This window comes from Marmota monax, unplaced genomic scaffold (genome assembly GCF_021218885.2).
Source record: "Marmota monax isolate L192 unplaced genomic scaffold, Marmota_monax_Labrador192_F-V1.1 WCK01_AAM20220418_F8-fsc00027, whole genome shotgun sequence".
Lineage (NCBI taxonomy): Eukaryota > Metazoa > Chordata > Mammalia > Rodentia > Sciuridae > Marmota > Marmota monax.
Window position 1 is genome coordinate 16,559,572 of NW_026694617.1, and position 13,977 is coordinate 16,573,548.

Here is a 13,977-nt window from a genome sequence, read left to right on the forward strand (position 1 = left end):
ATAAGACCCAACTACATGTTGTTTGCTGGAGACTCACAGTACAGTCAAAAACGTCCACAGGTTGAAAGTGAAAGGATGGAAATTGATACACCATGCAAATGGAGCTTGAAAACAAGCAGAAGAAGCTATGTCATATCTGACAGGGAGATTTTAAGACAAAATTAATCAAAGAAGAGATCACTTCATAGTGGTAAAGGGAAAACTCCAACAAGAAGTATAACAAAGTAAATATTTATGGTCCAAACTTGGGTGCAACTAACTTAAGAGACACTATTTGAATTAAAGCCTCAGAAAGACCCCAGTACAGGGCTGGGGATGTGGCTCAAGTGGTAGCGCGCTCGCCTGGCATGTGTGCGGCCCTGGTTCGATCCTCAGCACCACTTAGAAACAAAGATGTTGTGTCTGCCGAAAACTAAAAAAAAAATAAATATTAAAATTCTCTCTCTCTCTTAAAAAACAAAAAAAACAGAAGACCCCAGTACAATAATACTGGGTGATTTCAATACACCTCTCTCACCAACAGATAAATCATCCAGATATAAACTCTTTGGACCCGAAAAATATTATAAGTCAGATGAACTTAACAAATATCTATAGAATATTTCATCCAAGAACAGCTGATATATTTTATTTTCAGCAGTTCATGGAATATCCTCCAAAATAGACCATATATTTTAGGTCACAAAACATTATTAGCAAATACAAAATTTGATATAATTGCTTGCATCTTATGACCATAATGGAATGATACTAGAAATCAATACCCCCCCCAAAAAAAACCCTACAGAAACTATGTAAATACTATATATTGAACAATACTTTTTTGAATGATGAATGGGTAACAGAAGAAATCAGGAGAGAAACTAAAAACTTCTTAGAATCAAATGAGAATAGTGATACAACCTCTGCAACACTATGAAGGCAGTTCTAAGAGGAAAGTTTATAGCTATGAGTGTCTACTTAAGGAAATCAGAAAGATCCAAAATAAGCAACCATTGGAACTGATTGTAGGTGTGCTTGTTCCAGAACACAGAAGTACAAAGACAGGCATCACAGAAGGGTATTCTTTGTTTTGGAACAGATGAGTGGAGACAGCAGATCATTTCTTGCTGTTTGTGAAATAATTTAAGAAAAGGTCTGGTGGAGAAGAAGTAGGTGATCTGCCTTTCTCCTTTTGAATTTAGGCTACATACTTGGTAGGTGGGCAATACTATTCAGTTTGGGATAGTGGGATAAGCATAAGGACGGTATAGGGTATATACCCAACTTAGAAAACACATCAACTATAGATCATATTTGGAACAGTCATTATCTTAGCCATGACCTTGACCTTTATGATACAAGTGAGAAGCCAGGCTAAAGAAATTAAATCCTGACTTACATTTTAGTTATTGTTTTCAGAACACAAAATAAAACTTTTCATTATTCTTGTATATTGGCAATAATGTATTAGTGGTTGGCTGAAAATGTTGGTTTCTCTGTCAAGTAGACATCAATTTCACTGTAAGATACTTCTATTTTTTCTTAAAGTGACAATTTCAAGCCTCCTAGATATTTACAAAAGCTTTTCTTATTAGGAAAGAAAGGCTAAGCTTGGCCACTGTTGTCAGCTTATAGATTACACATATCCCCTGAAATATTTCACACTTGAAAATGAAATTCATTTAAATATCATTGTAATAAAGTCTTCAGTGCATCAGTTTTTCTTATTTCTTATTCTGTAAACGTTTTTCATGAAAATATTTCCAGAAATATTTGGAAGTTTTTTCATATAATTAATTTCATGTTAAATCCACTTATTAAGGATTTAGTCTTATATATAACTACTAACTAAAATAAGTGAACAAATTTATACCTGAATATGAGATTAAATAATTTGATAGTACTAAAGGAAATTCAATGAAAATGAATTTCCTTCCCATTTCCCTAATCCCTGGTCCTTTAGGTAACCACTGATAGCAGTTTCTTAAGTATTCTTCCAGAGGTAATCTATGCACATGTAACAATATGTCTTTCTCTTTCAAAAACATAATGGTAACTAACGTACTTGCTGGTTTGCACCTTGCTTTTTTGCTTAATATATCTAGATTTGACAACTGTTAACAGTATAAAAACAATATAAAACCTTTAATAATCTAATGTGCAAATTTTTGCATTTGCCTTTAAATATCTACTGGTTTATTTTTGTAATTTTTGTGTTTATACTATTTGCAAGCAGTATGTGTGAATAGAATTTACTATTAATAAAAAGCCAATTTGGATAGAAAAAAAAATAAGCAACCTAATGACGCACTTCAAGGTCCTTGAAAAAGAAGAACAACCCAATTCCAAAGCCAATAGGAGGAAATAAATAATTAAGATCAGAACCAAAATCAATGAAATTGAGAATAAAAAAAATGCAAAGAATGAATGAAATGAAGAATTGGCTCTTTGAAAATATAAACAAGATGGTGATAACCCTTAGCCAAACTAATCGTAAGAAAAAGAAAGAAGACCCAAATTAATAAAATTAGAGATGAGAAAGGAGAAATCACTATAGACATCATAGAAATTCAGAGAATCATTAAGGACCATTTTGCAAACTATAGTCCAATAAATTGAAAAACCTAGAAGAAATTAATATATTTCTAGACACCGACAACCTGCCAAAAGTGAATCAAGAGGACACAGAAAACCTAAATAGACCAATAGCTAGCAATGAGATAGAAGCAGTAATAAAAAGTCCTTCCATCAAAGAAAAGCCCAGGACCAGATGGATGGATTCTCAGCTGCATTCTACTATGCCTTTAAAAAAAACAACATGAAATAGAAAAGGATGGAATAGGGCTGGGTTGTGGCTCAGTGGTAGAGCGCTAGCCTCACATGTTCGAGACCCTGGGTTTGATCTTCAGCACCACCTAAAAATAAATAAGTGAAATAAAGGTATTATGTCCAACTACAACTAAAAAATAGATTTTTTTAAAAAAAGGATGGAATACTTCAAAAGTCATTCTATGAAGTCAGTATCACTCTCATATCAAGAAGTGAAGAAAGAAAACTACAGACCATTACCCTGATGAACTTAGATGCAAAAATACTTAATAAAATATTAGCAAATCATATTCAACAAAATATTAAGATTTATATCATGACCTAGTTGGTTTTATCCCAGGGATGCAAGAATGGTTTAACATATGCATATCAATAAATGTAATCCATTACATAAAAAGAATTAAGGACACAAATCACTTAATCATCTCAATAGATGAAGAGAAAGCCTTTGACAAAATTCAGCACCCATTCATGATAAAAACACTGAAGAATCTAGGGATAGAATGAATGACCTCAACATCATAAAGACTATATATGATAAACCCAAAGCAACTGTCATAGTGAATGAGGAAAAACTGAAAGCATTTTCTTTAAAATTTGAAACAAGACAAGGATGTCCACTCTCACCACTCCTAATTAATATAGTATTAGAAATTCTTGCCAGAGTAATTAGGCAAGAGAAGGAAATAAAAGGGATAAAAATAGGAAAGAGATAAGTTAAATTATCACTGTTTGCAGATGATATGATCCTATAATTAGAAGATTCAAAAATCCCCACCAAAAGACAGGTAGAGTTAATAAACAAACTCAGCAAAGTAGCAAGTTAAAAAACAAACATATTACCAAAAGAAATATGTAAATTCAATACAATTCCCATCAAAATACCAATGACATTCTTCCCAGAACTAGATTAACAGTCCAAAAACTCATTTGGAAAAATAAAAGACCCAAAACAGTCAAAGAAATTCTAAGCCAAATGGACTGGGGCTGTAGCTTAGTGGCAGAGCACTTGCCTTGCACGTGAGAGGCACTGGGTTTGATCCTCAGCACCACATTAAAAAAAAAAAAAATACACAAATAAAATAAAGGCATGCTGTCCATCTACAACTACAGAAAAAAAATTCTAAGCCAAAAAAGTAATGCTGGAGACAAAATAGTACCTAACTTCAAATTGTACTACAGAGCTATAGTAATAACAACAATAAAATGCATGGTACTGCCTCAAAAACAAATATATAGATCATTGGTACAGAATAGAAGACACAGAGACAAACCTGCACATCCTTGACAAAGGTGCCAAAAACACATTGAAGAAAAGGATAAGCTTTTAACAAATGGAGCTAGAAAAACTGGTTATCCATATTCAGGAGAATGAAACTAGACCTTTATCTCTCACCCTGCACAAAAATCAACACAAAATGGAACAAAGATCTAGGAATTAGAAGAGAAATTATGCAACTCCTAGAAGAAAGTGTAGGGTCAACACTCCAGCATATAAGCACAGACAATGACTTTCTCAATAGAACACCTAAATCTCAGGAAATAATGCCAAGAGTTAATAAATGGAATGTATCAAATTAAAAAGCTTCTGCACAGCAAAGAAAACAATTAAGAATGTGAAGAGAGAACCTACAGAATGTGAGAAAATCTTTGCTAACTACTTTTCTGACAGAGGATTAATATCCAGAATTATAAAGAATTCAAAAAAATTAACATAAAAAACTCAATTAATAAATGGGCAAATTAATTAAAAAGACAGTTCTCAAAAGAAGAAATGACAATAGCCAGCAAATAAATAAAAAAGATGTTCAACATCATTAACAATTAGGGAAATGCAAATCAAAATTACTCTGAGATTTCATCTCACTGCCAGTCACATGGCAGCAATGAAGAATACAAACAATAAATAAATAAATGAATGAACAATAATAAATGCTAGGGTGGATGTGGAGAAAATGGAATAGGTTTTGTTGTTGTTGTTGTTGTTGGGTGATGAGTTTTTTTATTTTGCTGTTTTCTTTACTTTTTTATAAGAAAATTTCTTTACTTTCTTTCTTTTTTTTTTTTAATGGTACTGAGGATTGAACCGAGGGGTGCTTAACCACTGAGCCACATCCTCAGCCCTTTTTTATATATTTTTTAGAGACAGGGTCCCACTGAGTTGCTAAGTGACTTGCTAAATTGCTGAGGCTGGCTTTGAACTCACAATCCTCCTGCCTCAACCTCCCAAGATGCTGGAATTATAGGCATGTGCCACCACAGCCAGCAAAAAGGAACACATTTACTCTATTGGTGGGATTGTAAATTAGAACAATCACTATGGAAACTAATATGGAGTTTCCTCAAAAGACTAGTAATTGAACCACTATATGACCCAACTACACCACTCCTCAGTATTTATCCTAAAGAATTAAAGTTAGCATACTCGAGTGATATATGGATACCCATGCTTATAGCTGCACAATTCACAATAGCCCAACTATGGAACCATGCTACGTGTCCATCAATGGATGAATGAATAAAGAATAAAGAAAATGTGATGTATAAGTTAAAAAACAATAATTAATCACTGAATAATTAATACCAATACTTAATCCACTGAAAAAGAAATTGAGAAAATAAGTTGGGTGTAGTGGTATATGCCTGTAATCCCAGTAAGTTGAGGGGCTGAGGCAGGAGAACTGCAAGTTCAAGGCCAACTTCAGCATTGTGTGTGCATGTGTAAGGTGTGTGTGTGTGTATGTATATACACATAAAGTTACCAAAGGGAATGTCAACTTTGTGTATATGGACAAGAAAGCATGTGTGGTGGGGCAGAGAAAGAAGACTGGGGAAGGGAGGAGGAGAGGAGGAAAAGGAAGAGGATGAGGATTAAAATTAAATTCTTTGCATGTATGATTTTGTCAAAATGAACCCCAATACTAAGTTGAATTATAATGATCTAATAAAAATTGTGTTTTCTCTCCCCCAAACAAAAACTTCCTTCTTCTTAAACTTCCCTGGCAGGCAGCCAGCAGGTTTGGGGTTAGCATTCTGGGTGATACACACACACACACACACACACACAATGGAGTTTTATCCAATCATAAAGAAGAATAAAATTATGTCATTTGCAGAAAAATGGATGGAAATTGAGAACATTATTTTAAGTGAAATAAGTCAAGCTCAGAAGGTCAAGGGTCATAGATTTTTTTCTCTATGTGGAAGCAAGAGAAGAAAAAGGTAAAGAAAGGTGGGGGGATCTCATGAAAATTGAAGGGAGATCAGTAGAGTAGAGGAAAGGAACCAGAGAAAGAGGGGCAAGAAAAGGGAAATACAAGGGAAAGATATTGGCCAAGCTTTATTGCTACATTGTGTTCATGTACAAATATATAACAACAAATATCACCATTATGTATAAACATAATTCATCAATAAAAATGGAAGAAAAACATAATGTAAAAGTAGAATCTTATCAGCAGAAAATTAAAATAAAACACTGAGGGGAAAAATAAAATGGTGTAAATATAATTGCAATTTCACAACAGATACTAGAAACTTTTTAAAAGTTCATACGTTTTGATGCAATGATTCCTCTTTTAGATACTGATTGCATATCAAAAATCAGCTATGCAGCTAGGCTTGATGGCACATGCTGACAATCCCAGAAACTTAGAACGTTGAGACAAAAGGATTGTAAGTTCAAGGCCAGTCTCAGCAACTTAGTGAGATCCTCAACAACTTAGCAAGACTTTGTCTCAAAATAGTAAATAAATAAACACATAGGACTGAAGATGTAACTCAGTGATAAAGCACCTCTGGGTTCCATCTCCAGTTAAAAAAAAAAAAAACACTCTGCAGGAAATATGTATGTATAATGGTAGTAGGTATTAATGACAGCATTATCTGTAACAACAGAATCTGGACACTATTACAGGTCTAACAAAAGGGAAATAACTAAATTATGGTATATCCCTTAAGCTACAGTTTCAAGTAAAGTACTATAAAGATTGTATTGAAATGGGGAAGAAAGTTGTCTTACAATGCTAATTTTTTAGACCAGATGGAACTGAAATACCAACGAGAGAGAGAGAGAACAGGACATAAGAACATTTAAGCAATAGCATCACAATCACATTACATTACACACTTATGTCTAAAAATAGGACAAAAAGGAAATACATCAAAATTTTAATGGTGGTTATCTTAGGTTGCTATGACCATGGATGGTTTTTACCTTCTTTACATTTTTTTTTTTGGTTTGTATTCCTAATTTCCTGACTTTAACATATATTACTTCCCCCCCCCATCATGAAATACTGTTTTATCTGCATTTGTGCTTCTAATTTACATGAATGGCTTTGGGAAATTGGCCTCATTTGGTTTCTCTCCCTTTTCACTCACTTTAAAAATTTTTAGTAGACTTTATTTTTTTTTTAATAGTTCTGCATTCACTGCAAAACTGAGTGGAAAGTGCAGCAATTTCCCACAAGCCTCCTGCCCCCACATACCCACAGCTACTCCCGTTGTCAATATCCTCCATGAGAGTCGTCCATTTGTTAGCAATCAATAAGTGTACATTGAAACCCTAATTTAAATGATGGACTTTATCACCCAAAGTCCATCATTTAAATTAGGGTTCACTCTTGGCACTGTATAATCTATGTGTTTAGACAAATGCATAATGACATTTTTCCACCATTATAGTATCATACAGAGGAGTGTCATATCCCTGAAAGTCCTCTGTGCTCCGCCTATTCTTCCTTTCTTTTATAATTTCTGACCATCACTGATCCTTTTATTGTCTACATAGGTTTTCCTTTCCAAAATATTCTAAAGTTGAAATCACATAGTTGTAGTGGCTTTCAGATTGGCTTCTTTCATTTCATAATATTCATTTCTTCCATGTCTTTTCACGGCTTGATAGCTCATTTCTTTTCAGCGCTAAATAATACTCCATTGTCTGCATGTGCCACACTTTATCCACTTACCCATGACGGACATCTTGTCATTTCCACATTTTGACCATTAGGAACAAAGCTGCGGTTAACATTCATGTGCAAGTGTTTGGACGTAAGTTTTCAAGCATTTGGGTAAATGCTGTGGAGTGAAATTTCTAGGTTCTATGGCAATAGCATGTTTAGCTTTGTAAGAAACTGCCAGATTGTGTCCCAGAGTGGCCTTACCAGTTTGCATTCCTGCTGACAATGAGTGAGAGCTCCTGTAGCTCTATATCCTTGTAAGTATTTGGTGCTTGGGGCTTTCCCATTCTAATAGATGTGTATCTCATTGTTTTAATTTTCATTTCCCTAATAATACATGGTGTTGCGCATCTTTTCTCTTATCAACTATCTGTATATATTCTTTGTTGAACTTCCTTTTAAGTCTATTGCCTTTTTTTTTTTTAACCAGAATTGAACCCAGAGGCACATAACCACTGAGCCACACCCCTAGCCTTTTTATAATAGTTTATTTAGAGACTGAGTCTCCCGAGTTGTTTTGGGCCTCACTAAATTGCTGAGGCTGGCTTTGAATTCTCTATCCTCCTGCCTCATCTGCCTGAGCTGCTGGGATTACAGTCATGTGCCACCATGCCTGGCATCTTTTTCCCATTTTAAAATTGGTTATTCATTCTCTTATTATTAAGTTTTACGAATTCTTTGTGTATTTTGGATGGCAATTCTTTATTATATATGTCTTTTGATGCTATTTTCTCAGTTTTAACTTATCCAATAAGTTACTTTTTAATCAGAAAAAAAGTGCTTTTCAGATTCTATATGAACCAAACCACCCAGTCATATTATCAACAACTTAAGCACCTCTATCATCCAAGAATCCTGTGATCTTCCTGGATCTAACACTAGGATCCCCTCCCTCCCCTAATCCCCATGGCCCTGGCTAACATCTTCCTAATGTCACTTCCTTGTCTAGGCTTCCTGAGCTCAGCTGTTTTCTTACTCCTGCTCTTACCATGATCAAGGATTTTCACTCTTTTTGCAGGGCAGAGTGAAGTCACCTTCCAGGGATACTCCAGGGGCCAAGTCCCTCCTGGGAAAGGACAGTGGTTCAGGAACTGGGTGAGACTCATGCACAAAGTCACCTGAGAGTGGAATTTGGCCTGGTCCTGGGTGGCAGGGGAAGGAATGAGAGGGGAGAGTGTCACTGCCAGGAATATCAAGAGGCAGGTCCGGGCAGGAGCTCTACAACCCAGTTCTATAGGGCTGTCTCCTCCTAGGCAGGTCAGAACCCTCCCCCCCCACACACACACACCCCAAGGGCCAGCTCTAGCAGGTGACTGCCCATTCTCCACAGAAGAGATGGAGAAAATTGGGGGTGAATGAGAAACAAAGTGGGGATGGCAATGGAGCTGAGGGTCTGGGATTAAGTATCCCTACCCAACTCTGTTTCCTTCTCCTTTCCTTCCAGAGAGTTCCTGCTTTACATCTGTGTCTTTAGCTCCTGGGGGATGGACATAGCAAAGGTCAGTGGCCTGTTATAGCCATTACTTTGTAATTAAAACAAAACAAAACAAAACAGCAGTACCCTAATCTTTTGACAAGGACAGCTGCTCCTAAATACCTGCTTTGGGGGTTGCTATCTATTGTCTTCAGCCCTTAGACTTAACCTTATTGTTTTCTAATGCATCAGAGGCCTCATTTGCAGAAGGAAACAACAACAGTCCTTCTCTTATAGAATTACTGTGACCATTAATTAGTCAATATGTACAGAGGGCTTTGAACAGTGTCTGACACCTAGAAATACTGTGTGTTGGTTACTATCACTACTCTGGTGTCAGGACAAAGCCCTTAGGCTGGGAGTGAACAGAAGAGAGTGATGGGGGATGCCAGGTGTGGGCTGGGAAAAGTAAGAGATAGACATGGGGAGAGAAGGGTTCCTACCAGGGGATGGGCTACAAGTTTCAGGAGGGGCAGAGGCTAGTGGCTGGTAGGAGCTCTGCTTCCATCTGCAACACTGATTTGTTTAGCTTTTGTAGGGCGGAATAGGCCCCAGGGGAATTCTGGTTCTTATGTCACTGTGAAAAAGTAAACAGCTTGCCCATGTAAAGCAGAGGTGTCCTACTCCTTCCTGCCTTCCCAACCTGCCACAGACCCATGGACCACCCAGGCAGAGAATAAGCAGGGATGAAGTGATAGGTCAAGGGCAGCTCTGGGGGCTCTAACGTGAGCCCCTCCCTCCACTGAAGCCCTAGCAGGCAGACAGTAGGACAAAACCTCAGCCAAGCCTTGACACCTGACAGCCTGAAGGATTTTCACAGATGCCCCCAGTTTACTCAGCTGTTTCCCACAGCAGGTGAGTGCAGCCCTGCTGCCTGTGACCCCATCCCCTTCTGGGTATGACCTGAGGGTCCTCAGGAGAGGAGAAAGAGGAACAGCTGAGGAGCTCCTAGCTGAGACAGGGAGGATGGACAACAGCAGAGCCAGCGGGTCAGCGCCCACAGGAGGCCTAGTCAGGGTGTCTGTGGGTGGGGGATGGTACCCTCCTCTCCTCTGGAGTTACAGATCCCCCAGCTCACTTTTGCAGGCCTCCTTCCTTCCTGCAGCCCAGAGCTAAGGAAGAGCCTCCTGAAATCCTGAAATCTCTGGTCCCTCATCTCAGCCCTCCTTCATGTTCCCCCTGAGGTTTAAGGCCTTCATTCTATCAATAGCCGGGTTCCTAAGTAGCACCATGGATGCTTGGGCCCTAGAAAATGTAGACTGAGGCAGAGGGTGGAGTGGAGGACATGCTCTGTGCCTGGGACCACTGAGGGAGAACACTGGGACTCTCAGCTCCTTTTCTCTCCCTCTCACACCTTAACCCTCTCCTGGGTAGTGTGTGTGTGTGTGGGGGGGGGGGGGTCACACAGCTTGCTGTCTCTCAGAGTGCAGGCTGTAGGTACAAACAGCTCATGTCCTGTTTCTTTGCTCTGCATCTTCCCTGCTCCACAGATGCAGCTCTTCACTGGGTGGTCTATAGGGTGTGCTGAGGGAGTCTTTTGTAAATCCATAGGGTATGAGAGTTTGGAGAAGAGATCAAACCAGAAACAACAGCGTCTTCAGATGGCTCAAAACACACCTCTGTTTTATAAGATGAAATAAGTCATTCACTACACTCCATCCCAAATTCTGAAATTCTAATCAGGCTTCCCTGGGAACTGGAAGAGCTGTGTTCCAGTCCTGCCTTGGCAAAGCCATGTGAACTACTCCACACTTCTTCTTTCTGAACAGCCACAGCTGATAGGAGAGTGAAGTCATGTCTGGGAGTTCCGAGGACAGGAAAAGCTTGCAGGGTGGGGCCACTATGGAGATTCAGGGTAGGGAGGAGTGTGAGAAGTGACCGAGGTGAGGAGAGCCTACTTTTGTCCCCAGGGTCCAGACTCTGCCAGAAAGTGGTAGTTGCTGCCACCCAGGCCCTCCCAGCCGGCATCAGAGGGTGAAGGCAGCAGGAGAGCGTGGAGAGCAACACACTGCACTGTGAGAGTACCAGAAATATGGACCCACTGAATGAATGTTGAGAGGCAGGAGAGGACAACGGTGGGCCCAGGTCCTCTAGGTCCTTGAAATCTAAGTGTGGTCCTTGGACCAGCAGTGTTCTTAGGATCGCCTGGATGCTTGTTACAAAAGCACACTCAGGCCCGACCCAGTCAGCACTCCAGCAAGTAAGTCCATTCTGCTGCACAGTAAGGTTCGAGGGGACAGGGTGGCACTGCTGGATCCAACTGTGGCTCCTTAAAGACATCCAACTGCTTTGGTGACCATCCTTGGCTTGAGTCAGGCCCAGGGAGCTCCCCTGCCCTGTGGCCAGGCAGGTCTGGGGCGTCCTTCCAGAATGCACAACAACAGGTAAGCAGCAGGGCCCACCCTCATCCCACCCCTCTCCCCCCACTTCCCTGGCCTTTGCCCCTGTACTGAGCAAACTTGGTGATGGGTTGGCTCAGAGGAGGGAGCCCAGAAATGGGGGTAGGACTTTTTGAGCCTTGGAGGTCGAGCCCCCACTGGTAGAAATTCTATTCACTATGCCCAGAAAAATGGTCAGATGGGCAATGTTGCATTTGCAGCAGGATGTGGGGCAAATGGCCTTCCAGAGCCCACAAAACTCTATCTCATTCAAATCTGCTGTTGCCCAGGTGCCACTCTTCATGCCCCACACCAGGGCCTCCAGGACTAGGACAGCATCTCTGCCTCTGGAAGATTGCAGTACAGACCAAAATGCAAACCTAAGGGATAAGAAGCCAATGGGGCCTTGTGGGAGTTTCCAGAAGGAAAGATTTGTTTCCAACCTGGGGTAGCAACCTTGGGGCGGCAGGAAAGCCATAGGCTTTGGAGTCGCCACACTCTCCATCTGTATAGTGGAGGTCCATGCCCATCTTGTAAGGATGACATAATGGTAACAATGCTTATGCTAAGCATGCCATAAACACTCCCTCTAGTTATGGAGGAGGTGAGTATCCTAGCTAGATGTAGTAAGCTGAATCATGGCTTTCCAAAAATGTCTGCTTCCTAGTCTCTGGAACCTGTAAATGTGGATGCTATACAGCAAAAGGGCCTTTACAGATGGGATTATACAGTGGGTTATCCAGTGGGCCCTACATCATCACAAGAGCCCTTATAAGGGATGCAGGAGTGTAAAATCCAAGCATATGCGAACGTGGAAGCAGATCAGAAAGACAAGGAGATCTGAAGATATTACACCCTGGTCTTGAAGGTAGAGGAAGAGGATGTGGGCCAAAGAATTCAGGCAGCCTCTAGAAGATTTCAAAGGTGAGGGAATGGATTCCTCCCCTTGAGTTTTCAGAAGAAATGCAACCTGGAGGGCCCATTTTGACTTCCAGAACAATAAGATAATAAGTTTATGTTGTTTTAAGCTATGGGTTTGTTTTAATTTGTTATAGCAGCAACAGGAAACTAATACTCTTGGTCTTGCCAGGTAGAAGTCAGAGTCTGCTGTGGGGAGAGAGGGAGTCAGAAAGGAATTTTGCAGCCAGGCCGGGCAAGGACTGAGCCTGCGGTGAGAGAGAGGTGGGGCTGGGCATGAAGTGCTCAGCCTGTGACCTCACCCTTGGCCAGCCACAGCTGTCCTGGCACCCGGATGCCTGTCAGCCCGTGGTTACATGCCTGACTGGGCCAGAAAGGGATCCCTGTGTAGCCAGTCCTGGGGCAAAGGTGGGGGTGTGGCAAAGCAGGCCTGTGCCAGAGGAGGGAGTCTGATCAGCCCTGGGGCTGCAGAGGACATATGAGCAGAGCAAAGAGACTGGCAGGGGCTAGGGAGGTTCCTTGTTGTCCAGGGCCCCTTGACAGCTTGGTCCTCCCCCTGACCACCACTGGACATGAAGCACCCCATGCTCATTGTCTTTTCCTCTTCTCCATCCTGAGAAAACAGGGACTTTGGGACTAGAGAAGGGGGATGGGGTCACACCCCAACTCAGTGGCTGAGCAGCTTTGGCAAATTATTTTGCCTTTCAGAGACTGTTTTCTCCTCTGGAAATGAGGATGGTAATAGTCTCCGCATGAGGATGGTAATAGTCTCCGCATCGCAGACCTGTATTAAATGACATAATGCATGTAAACACAGTGTCTGGCATACAGTTAACCCTCTAAGTGCAGCAGAGGAATGGTGCCATCTAACTTACATTTCAAAAGAATCACCCTGGCCATTGCATTGAGAAGAACATAGAGGGAGGCAGCAAAGAGGGCTGGAAAATCAGGGCCCATTGCCATAATACAGGCCAGAGATGGGGATGGCTTGAGTGGTATTGTTATGAAAAGACTGGAGGAAGTGGTAAGACAGGCTGTGTTGTGAAGGCAGTGCCAGAGGGGTTTGCTGATGGGTTAAACATGTATGCCAGAGAAAGAGGAGTCAAGGGTCTCTCCAAGTTTTTGGTTTTGTTTTGTCTTATTTGAGCAACTAGAGAAAAGGAATTGCTATTTTTTGAGATGGGGTAGATTTAAGGAGTACAGGTTTAGGAGGGTGGTGGGGGAGTGTGATGGGTAATTACATATGTCAACCTGACTGGGTCACGGAGTGCCCATATGTAGGGTGAAAAATATTTCTGGCTGTGTTTGCGAGGGTGTCTCTGGATGAGATTAACATTTGAATCTGTACAGTGGGTAAAGGCAGATTACCCTCAATAGAGTGGGTGAGCCTCATCTGATCCCTCAGAGGCCTGAATAGAACAAAAAAGGCTGAGAG